The sequence below is a fragment of the Leucoraja erinacea genome, chromosome 32 (assembly GCF_028641065.1).
Source record: "Leucoraja erinacea ecotype New England chromosome 32, Leri_hhj_1, whole genome shotgun sequence".
In the NCBI taxonomy this organism is placed as follows: Eukaryota; Metazoa; Chordata; class Chondrichthyes; order Rajiformes; family Rajidae; genus Leucoraja; species Leucoraja erinaceus.
In genome coordinates this window covers 14,550,165-14,560,595 of record NC_073408.1, presented here as the reverse complement: position 1 = coordinate 14,560,595, position 10,431 = coordinate 14,550,165, and the positions used below count along the sequence as shown (strand labels likewise).

General features: G+C 43.6%; 1 protein-coding gene across 1 annotated transcript in view; it reads left to right on the top strand.

The window, feature by feature from the left end:
* The first annotated feature begins 1,231 nt into the window (after positions 1 to 1,231).
* Positions 1,232 to 10,431, top strand: part of LOC129712404 (otoancorin-like) — a 76,648-nt gene continuing 67,448 nt past the window's right edge. Inside the window, exon 1 of the mRNA XM_055660806.1 lies at positions 1,232 to 3,598. The gene's annotated coding sequence lies outside the window, so the exon portion shown is untranslated. The remainder of the gene's footprint in view (positions 3,599 to 10,431) is intronic.

The window sequence follows — 10,431 nt, the reverse complement described above, 5'->3', positions numbered from 1 at the left end:
GTTGTGGCGAGTACTAATGTCTGTTGGTCTGATCACTACATAATTCATTCTGTAATCTCCCTCAATGTGTCCCCAGATACCCACAACAACAGAAACACTGTCACAGAAACATCATTTTGAGACAGTGAAAGCGTTGTTATTTTTCTGCGACATTGGTGTAGTTTTGTCAGGCCATGCGGAGAATGGTGATGAATGAGATTTGTGTCTTCCTTAGTGAAGACAGAACCAAAGTACTCATTTAACTGTTCAACCATTTCCTTGTTCACCCGTCTCTGACTGTAAGGAACCTACACTCGTCTTCACCAAACGTTTCCTTTTTACCAGACCTATAGAACCTTTTACAGTCAGCTTTTATATTTCCTGCAAGCTTTCTTTCATGCTCTCGTTTCCCCCTCTTAATTAACCACTTCCTCCTCCTCTGTTGAGTTCTAAAATGTTGCCGCTTCTTCTGGCCAATTTATATGCCTCTTCCTTGGCCATAACACTATCCTTGACTTCCCTCGTCAGCCACGGTTGAGCCCCCTTCCCAGTTTTATTTTTTCGCCAGGCAGGGATGAACAATTTTTGGAGTTCATCCATTCAGTCTTTAAGTAAGTAAGTAAGTTTATTGGCCAAGTATTCACATGCAAGGAATTTGCCTTGGTGCTCCGCCCACAAGTAACAACATGACATACAGTGACAGTTACGAATGACTCAGAAAACACTAAACATTAATAATATAATAAAACATTAATGATAAAACACCATTGATCAAGCATGTGAGCCAACAAAATACCAGATCAAAGGAAGGCTACAGATTTTTGGCTGTTGAGTAGAGCAACTACTCATGGACATGAACTGTTTTTATGTCTGGCTGTGGCAGCTTTGACAGTCCAGAGTCGCCTTCCAGAGGGAAGTGATTCAAAGAGTTTGTGGCCAGGGTGAGAGGGGTCAGAGATGATCTTACCCGCTCGCCTCCTGGCCCTTGCAGTGTACAGTTCATCAATGGAGGGAAGGTTGCAGCCAATAATCTTCTCTGCTGATCAGACGATTCACTGCAGCCTCCAGGTGTCGTGCTTGGTGGCTGAGCCAAACCAGACCATGATGGAGAAGGTGAGAACGGACTCTATGTTGGCCGTGTAGAATTGGATCTTTACACAATACCCAGTCTAGGATGGCCTGCCCTCTAGTCGGTTCCTCGAATTGGATCTTTACACAATACCCAGTCTAGGATAATTTGCCAGTCTCTGAATTAATTGCGTCACTCTCCATCCTAATGCAGAATTCCACAATATTATAGTCACTGTTGTCCAAGGGGCTTTGGACAACAACATCGCTAACTAATCCTTCCTCTTTATGCAATACCCAGTCTAGGATGGCCTGCCCTCTAGTCGGTTCCTCTACATGTTGGTTTAAAAACCCATCCTGTAAACATTCCTAGAAATCCTCCTCCTCCTCAGCACTGTTACCAATTTGGTTGGCCCAATCTATATGTAGGTTGAAGTCACCCATGATAACCTCTGTACTGTTGTTACACGCATCTATAATTTCCTGCTTGATGCCATCCCCGACCTCCCTACTGCTGTTTGGTGGTCTGTATACCACTCCAACAAGCATTTTCGCAGTTCTACCCATACTGATTCTGCAGCATCCAAGCTAATGTCTCTCCTTGCTATTGCATTAATCCACTCTTTAAACTGCAATGCCACCCCATTTAATACAGAAAAGTGTGAGGTATTTCATTTTGGGATGTCAAACAAGGGCCTCTGAGTACTGTTGTAGAGCAGAGGGATTTGGGAGTACAGGTGCATCTTTCCTTGAAGGTCGGGTCGCAAGTAGATAAGGTGGTCAAAAAGGCTTTTGGCATTTTGGCCTTCATCAGTCAGAGTATTGAGTATATAAGTTGGGAGGTCATGTGCAGTTGTATAAGACGTTGGTGAGACCACATTTAGAATATTGTGTTCAGTTCTGGGCACCATGTTATGGGAAAGATATTGTCAAGTTTGAAATGGTTCTCAAAAGATTTACGAGGATGTTGCCAGGACTAGAGGGTGTAAGCTATGGGGAGAGGTTGAGTTGACTGGGTCTCTATTCCATGGAGCGCAGGAGGATGAGGGGGTATCTTATAGAGGAGTACAAAATCATGAGAGGAATAGACGGGTAGATGCACAGGATCTCTTGCCCAGAGTAGGGGAATCGAGGACCAGAGGACATAGGTTCAAATTGAAGGGGAAAAGATTTAATAGGAATCCGAGGGTTAACTTTTTCACACAAAGGGTGGTGGGCATATGGAATAAGCTGCCAGAGGAGGTAGTTGAGCCTGGGACTATCCTATTGTTTAAGAAACAATTAGACAGGTGCATGGATAGGACAGCTTTAGAGGGATATGGACCAAGCGCAGGCATGTGGGATAATGTAGCTGGGACATTGTTGGCCGGTGTGGGCGAGTTGGGCCAAAAGGCCTGTTTCCACACTGTATCACTTATAACTCTATGACCCTAAATACACCCATAGGGTCAAACATGAGAATGATGGTAATGAAGATGTGGATGATTGTTGTTAATACCGCAATGGAGAAGTGATACAGCTGGTTTCAGTCATGATACAAATATATACAGGCCAGATATTACTCATGGTATCCACCTTTGCTTGTGGAAAGGCCCAGTCAATCAAAATCCGAGCCATTCATCTCCACCAAAATTCTTTAAAGCACACTAAAGCAGACTTTAAAAATGCCTATCTGAAAATCTTTACAAGATAATAGACGTTGCAATGGCTTACTATCCCATGAAATCATTTATCTGAAAAGAAAAATGTAAAATTAAGATTAGAAGGAAAATACTAATTACTGAACCTGTTAAGTATTGCATTATATTTCCAAAATTGTACCCAGAGAAAATATATTGATTTGTCTTGCCCAAAGACAGGCAACATTCAATTTTCTCCTTCAAACAGCAGCCCCAGAAGTGGGTAGGAAGGAACTGCAGATGCTGGTTTAAACCGAAGATAGATGCAAAATGCTGGAGTCACTCAGCGGGACAGGGAGCATCTCTGGAGACGAGGAATGGGTGGCGTTTCGGGTCGAGACCCTTCCACATAAGTGGGCTTGCATTAGAACATGATGTCGGGTCTTGATAACCAGCTGGGGCCTGATGTACCAATGAAAGCTCACCCCTGCCACTTCCGTGGAGGCTGAAAGCTGCTAGTTTGGTTATTTTTTACAGCATCAGTTGCGTGCACTGAGAAACAAGACTGGGCTGTTCAAAAGTAAACAGGTGGGGAACGTTGAAGGCTTCTTTGTCCCACACCTCTGCAAAGGAATGAAGCAACAGAAACTGCAGGGTCTGTCACAGCATTGCATAACTTCAGAACTGTCTTTTGTGTAAGTTAACATCATACTCTGAAAGTTGCATAAATGGGAGGTGTTTAAGGATGATAATTTGATGAAGTGCATTTGCAAATCAGACAAATTGTGCAAGAATATAAAGCTCTCTTCCCATCACCAACCCCTATCTCCAGGCAGTTAGGTGCAAGTGAATACCGATCACCATCAGCAAGGCTGAACGGAGAGGATTGAACCAGCTCTGAAAATTCATTCTCACCACAACCACAACAGGAGGTAAGTCGAACACTGCAGCTTTTACTTAGTAAATAAATGAAATATTTTTTATTATTAAAGTTTCGTTATACTCTGAAGAAACAAATTCAATAATGTAGAAATTGCAGAAAAAAAGATAAGACAAACAGACACAGACTCCACTAAAGGAGTTATTTCCAGAAGGCACTGTATGGGTTTAATGAATGTAGCCATTATTTTATGACTGATTAGCTTTATATGGGGTCCTTCAGGATGTTCGTGTTGAACTCAGCAGATATTCAGTGGCTTGTTCCAAAATGTATTCACAAGGGGCATTAATCTAAAAGCATCCAATAGTTTAAGGAGCTTAGGTATTTAATGAATAATCGTGTCATCAGAAATGCAAACACTCTGCAGCTCTGAGTTGTGAATTTTAAGATGAATTGGATTCTTCTTCCAGATTTTGCAAAGCTTAGTGTTTGACTTCAAAAACAGCATTAAATGTTTTTAGGATACAATGTTGTATTGTATAGAATAATTCCTAATTAATGGTGTAAGGTGCAGTAACAGAGACGGACTGGAAATATAGTTGAATTGAAACAAGCAAGAAAAAGGCTATTAAAAATGCTTTTGGTATTCTTCACTTTAAAAATGGAGACCAAAAAAACAACAAAGGAAAAATAAATTGTATTAAACCCGAAAGAAATGTCAGTTCGAGCCTCACATTGTAGTGGTTGCAGTGGAAGTTTACTAGAACAATAGGAAGGAAATAGCATGCAGTATAATGTGGATAAATGTGAGGTTATCCACTTTGGTGGCAAAAATAGGAAAGTAGATTATTATCTGAATGGTGGCCGATTAGGAAAGGGGGAGCTGCAACGAGACCTGGGTGTCATGGTACACCAGTCATTAAAAGTAGGCATGCAGGTGCAGCAGGCAGTGAAGAAGGCGAATGGTATGTTAGCATTCATAGCAAAAGGATTTGAGTATACGAGCAGGGAGGTTCTACTGCAGTTGTACAGGGTCTTAGTGAGACCACACCTGGAGTATTGCATACAGTTTTGGTCTCCTAATCTGAGGAAAGACATTCTTGCCATAGAGGGAGTACAGAGAAGGTTCACCAGACTGATTCCTGGGATGTCAGGACTTTCATATGAAGAAAGACTGGATAGACTCGGTTTGTACTCGCTAGAATTTAGAAGATTGAGGGGGGATCTTATAGAAACTTACAAAATTCTTAAGGGGTTGGACAGGCTAGATGCAGGAAGATTGTTTCCGATGTTGGGGAAGTCCAGAACAAGGGGTCATAGTTTAAGGATAAGGGGGAAATCTTTTAGGACCGAGATGAGGAAAACTTTTTTCACACAGAGAGTGGTGAATCTCTGGAATTCTCTGCTGCAGAAGATAGTTGAGGCTAGTTCATTGGCTATATTTAAGAGGGAGTTAGATGTGGCCCTTGTGGCTAAAGGGATCAGGGGTATGGAGAGAAGGCACGAACAGGATACTGAGTTGGATGATCAGCCATGATCATATTGAATGGCAGTGCAGGCTCGAAGGGCCGAATGGCCTACTCCTGCACCTATTTTCTATGTTTTTATGAAACGCTACATCCAGTACAAGCACCAGTAGGTAGACTAGTGTTCCATTTCCTTTGTTTAGGGAAGAGCATGGTGCAAGTGTTCAAAATACAAGAGAGTTCAGATCGTATAAACAATGGGAAACTTTTTTTGTGAAGCAGCCATCCGTCACCAGACAAATTATTTAGTTAGCAAACAAACACGAGGTGAGTTGAGGACAACCTTTCTTACACAATGGATTCGTAATGTCTGAAGCACACTGTCTGATATACTGGTGGAAGTAACTTCAACAAAACTTTACTCTTGGAAGGTGATCAAAACGTTTTTTCAGGTAGACAGATACAGGAGTTTGAATTTAATGGCATTTTGATGCAAAAGTTAAAACAAAGCATAATCATAAGTGCATATACAGGGCACGAGTTGTTAAAATAGTTAACAATATTGAGGGAGGGAATGCTAAACAGTTCAGCCCCCTGTTTTCATGGTTAAAGAGAAAGAGACTATTTGAGTAACTCTGAAGAACTGCTGGGTTATTTTTTTCATGTATATACATATTTTAATTTAAATACTAGACTAAATGTCACACGGGAGGGCTGCTCACCAACGCGATATTCCACATCTCCAACAATTCCAAAATTTCTCGCCAGTGGGGGCTTTCTGTTGCGCTAGTATGGGTGTTGCGGGCCAGAGGTACTGGTGGAGGGCTAGTATAGACATTGTGGGCCGAATGGATTCTTGGGCTGGCAGCCAACTGTTGCAACGATTTTAAAAGCCAAGCAAATAATTTGGCTGCAGCAACCCGACAACCAAAATTCATTTTGTGAACACAAACGTTTTAAAAAGGCGAGGCAAACAGTTGGGCAGCAGCCACTTTACAACCGCATCGAGGGGACTCACCGTGGAGTAGACGTGTGTTCAGTGTTTTTCGCAGATCAGAGAGCCGTGACCCTCTCGCTTCTTGGATCTGGCAGAGACTGAGTAAGGGACTACACTTCCGGGTTTTATAGTCGCTCCCCCCTGCCGCCAGCGGGGGCAGCAGAGAGAATGTGGAATTTTTTTAAAACTTTGATATCTCTCTGATTTTTCATCACTGGGAAAAATTCTCCGGTCCTGGAAGGCGGAGGGGGGCTCTGAGCGAGGTGGCCAAAAATGACATGGCGGCATTCTCTCGGAAATCGCAGCACAGTGGGCCAAAAGCCGTCAAGTTCAGACTTTTAGTAATATAGATAGATAGATAGATAGATTCTGTACCTTAATCTGACTGCAGAAAGACAAAAGGGCTTAGCTTTTCTTTGTTCTTAAGATGTGCCTGGCATCACCACTGTAATGTAAGGGTGGTGAGCAGGTGACAAAAATCATTGGTTGTACAAGACTATTAGATCTTTGTGAGACGTTGCCCAGTACATCATTCTGTGAAAAGAGATATCAGTCTTTTGTTACTCTCCGATTATCCATAAGCAGTGATCACAGAAAGCCTATCTCAACAGCACTAAGTTCAAAATTTAAATTTCACATAACAATACCTGCCAATGCGCCATGGCCATTAAGCAATATGCTATGCACATAAATCAATTGAAAATGCTGAAAAAGTAAATTAGTTTGCACTTGTTTTGCACTTTTCGCACTATATAGGAGGCCATTCAGCCCAATGAGTCTCTGCTAGCACTCTGGGCAATCCCATCAAATTTATCCCTCCACATCTCCCTGTATCCTGTTCAGTCTCAACCATCATCCCCACCCTGAGTCTCCTTTCCCCACCTACAAGTAATTTACAGTGACTAATTAACTTGCTAACCAGCACATCTTCAGTTCAGTTCAGTTTAGTTTATTGTCACGTGCACCGAGTCACAGTGAAAAGCTTTTGTTGCATGCTAACCAGCCAGCGGAAAGACCATTGCATTCTCCCAATTTTGTTAGATGAACATTGCATTCTCCCAATTTTGTTAGTCCTTGCTGTCAGGGCCGGCCTTAGGAGGTGCAGGGCACAATTGTTTTTTTTTTAAAGTATAAATAAATAAATAAATAATTATGATTAAGTCACATGTCGTGAGTAACATGACAATTCGGGAGAGAGTTCCTTTTGCAGCGTGTGGGGAATTTAGCCAGGGGTAAAGTTGCGACGAGGGAAGGAGCGGGTCAGGTTCATGCCAGTAACACTCACTCACCGCTGCCGCGGCGCTCCGGGCGCCACCGCATTGTGGCCGGGGATAGAGCAGCTCGCATGGCTACGAGTGGCCTCCATCACCGGATAGCGGAACCGACTGCCATCTCAACGCCTTCTGCCGGCCCGCTCACCTCTGGCAGTGCTCTCCATCTGAACAGTTAGGGGACCAGCTCAAGAGCAAAGATCATAGAGCGGAGTGGGTCAGCAGGTGATGTATAACATCACAGGAGCTTACTCCTGTGTCAGCGCGAACAAGAGATCAATTGAGGTTACAGGCAGCGATTCTGGAAAGAAGACCCCTCTTCAGACTGAACTGAACTCTCATCGGTGAGAGTATTTGTGATTGTCTGAAGAAGGATCTCGACCAGAACAGCAACCCTCTCCCCAGAGCCCCTGCTCATCCCGCTGAGCCACCACAGACAGGGAGTTGAAGGTAGACACAGAGGGGTCCACCTTCAACTTCAGAGCCAAACAAAACATACAGAGTGCTGGAGGAACTCAGCAGGCAAGGCAGCACCCGCGGAGGGAACACATCACTTATCAGGAGCCGCCACGGGCTAGGACTCTCCTCCCGTCCTCCCCTCCCCAACACCCCCCCCTCCCCAACAGAATGCAGCCATCACCGCAAAACGTCTAAGAATGAACTGTAGATGCTGGAAAATCGAAGGTAGACAAAAATGCTGGAGAAACTCAGCGGGTGTGGGTGTGAGGCAGCATCTATGGAGAAAAAATACTTAGTTGTGGAGCTAACCCTTGTTAGCCAAATTGCTGCCATTCCAAGAGGACAGATGAACAAATAAATCTTGAGGTCTCTAATTGTATCTAAAGGGGCAATAGCAACATTTAGAAGGCATTTTGACAGGCACATGACCAGACAGGAGTTGGAGGGATATAGACAATATGTAGGTAAATGTGCAGTTTAAATTGACATCTTGATTGCCAAAGACATCTTGGGCTGAAGTGCCTGTTCCTGTGCTATGCCGTTGTATTGTTATCGGTAGCTCATGAAATGGCTCAATAAATCACAGTCATTACATGACCAAGGATGTGGTTAAGATACTGTGAAATAAGAGTTCCTTGTGTCAAGGCCTGTCAGGATGTTGCAAAAGTGTTTGTTAGTTTTATTTTATTTTTTCACTGAAATCTTAACCATCTTGTGAAAGTACATTTTCACATTAGAATTTACAAACAGGACATTCCTACAAATGCATTAATGAGTCTTCGCTACAGACTGGAGGTGACCTGAGCTTTTTTGCCAGGCAAGTACAGGAGTTATACTCTGTTCCTTACTCATGACTTTGAGTGAGTGTAAATTTGTTTACACGTTGATAATAAATGACTATAGCGCCATAATGAGATTTCCACACTCTCGTTCAGAAGCCTGGATGAAGGATGCAAACACAAGAGTTTATTTTTCACCACAGTAAGTTCAGTTCAATAAATAAAACATAAGGTATGAGCAGACAGAGCAGTACTTTGGGCAAAAGCACGCACAAATTCCGCTGAGAAGGAGTGAGATAGACAATTTCATGCAAAAACCCCAAATGGATAATGAAGTACTTGATACATAGATAGGCATGCCAGTAAAGCCATCAAGGTTAAGAACAACTCTATTTGTGAACAGGGTTTTACCAAGAGCTTGTAGCCTATTCTTTCCAGCTTGGTCAAGTGAGCAGGTTTGCTCAGAATACCTATGGGATTCAATCATCTAGTGGCATCATTTGGAGGCTGGGCCAGAGACAATAGACAATAGGTGCAGGAGTAGGCCATTCAGTCCTTCGAGCCAGCACCGTCATTCACTGTGATCATGGCTGTTCATCCACAATCAGTACCCCGATCCTGCCTTCTCCCCATATCCCTATCTAACTCTCTCTTGAAAGCATCCAGAGAATTGGCCTCCACTGCCGTCTGAGGCAGAGAATTCCACAGATTCACAGCTCTGAGTGAAAACGTTTTTTCTCATCTCTGTTCTAAATGGCCTACCCCTTATTCTTAACTGCGGCCCCTGGTTCTGGACTCCCCCCAACATTGGGAACATGTTTCTTACCTCTAGCATGTCCAATCCCTTAATAATCTTAGGTTACACAGAAAAGCTGGAGAAACTCAGCGGGTGCAGCAGCATCTATGGAGCGAAGGAAATAGGCAACGTTTCGGGCCGAAACCCTTCTTCAGACTTCCAGACAGGTCCCCCATCTGTGATCCCTCCTGCCCTCCAACTGTACGGCTGCACCCGCTGAGTTTCTCCAGCTTTTCTGTGTAACCTTCGATTCTCCAGCATCTGCAGTTCCCTCTTTAACCCTTAATAATCTTATATGTCTCAATGAGATCCCCTCTCATCCTTCTAAATTCCAATGCACACAAGCCCAGTCGCACCATTCTATCAACATATGACAGTCCCGCCACCTGGGAATTAACCTCGTGAACATATTCCACACTCCCTCAATACCTGGGCTCAATCCTGACCTTGAATGCTGTTTGTATTCTCCCTGTGACCACATGGATTTTCTCCAGGTGCTCTGGTTTCCTCCCACATCCCAAAGACATGCAGGTTTCTAACTGGCCTCCTTTAATTGTTCTTCTTGTGTAGGGAGTGGATGAGAAATTGGGATAACATAGAACTAGTTTGAACGGGTGATCGATGGTCGGCGTGGACTCAGTAGGTCAAAGGGCCTGTTTTGATGTTGCATCTCTAAATTAAACTAACGAGGGGATCTTATAGAAACATATAAAATTCTGAAGGGATTGGACAGGCTAGATGCAGGAAAAATGATCCCCATGTTGGGAGAGTCCAGAACCAGGGGTCACGGGTTTAAGAATAAGGGGTAGGACATTTGGGACTAAGATGAGGAAACACTTTTTCACCCAGAGAGTTGTGAATCTGTGGAATTCTGTGCCCCAGAAGGAAGTGGAGGCCAATTCACTGGATGTTTTCAAGGGAGAGTTAGATTTAGCTCCCAGAGCTAAAGTAATCAAGGGATACGGGGAGAAAGCAGGAACGAGGTACTGATTTTGGATCTTCTTCTTCTTGCGTATGGCGTGCACAGCAGGTTTATTTGACTGTGCACACCAGGTTGATTGCATTCGTCGAAACAGGGTGGACCACGTGAAGGTTGCAATCCCCCACCCCCTGATTG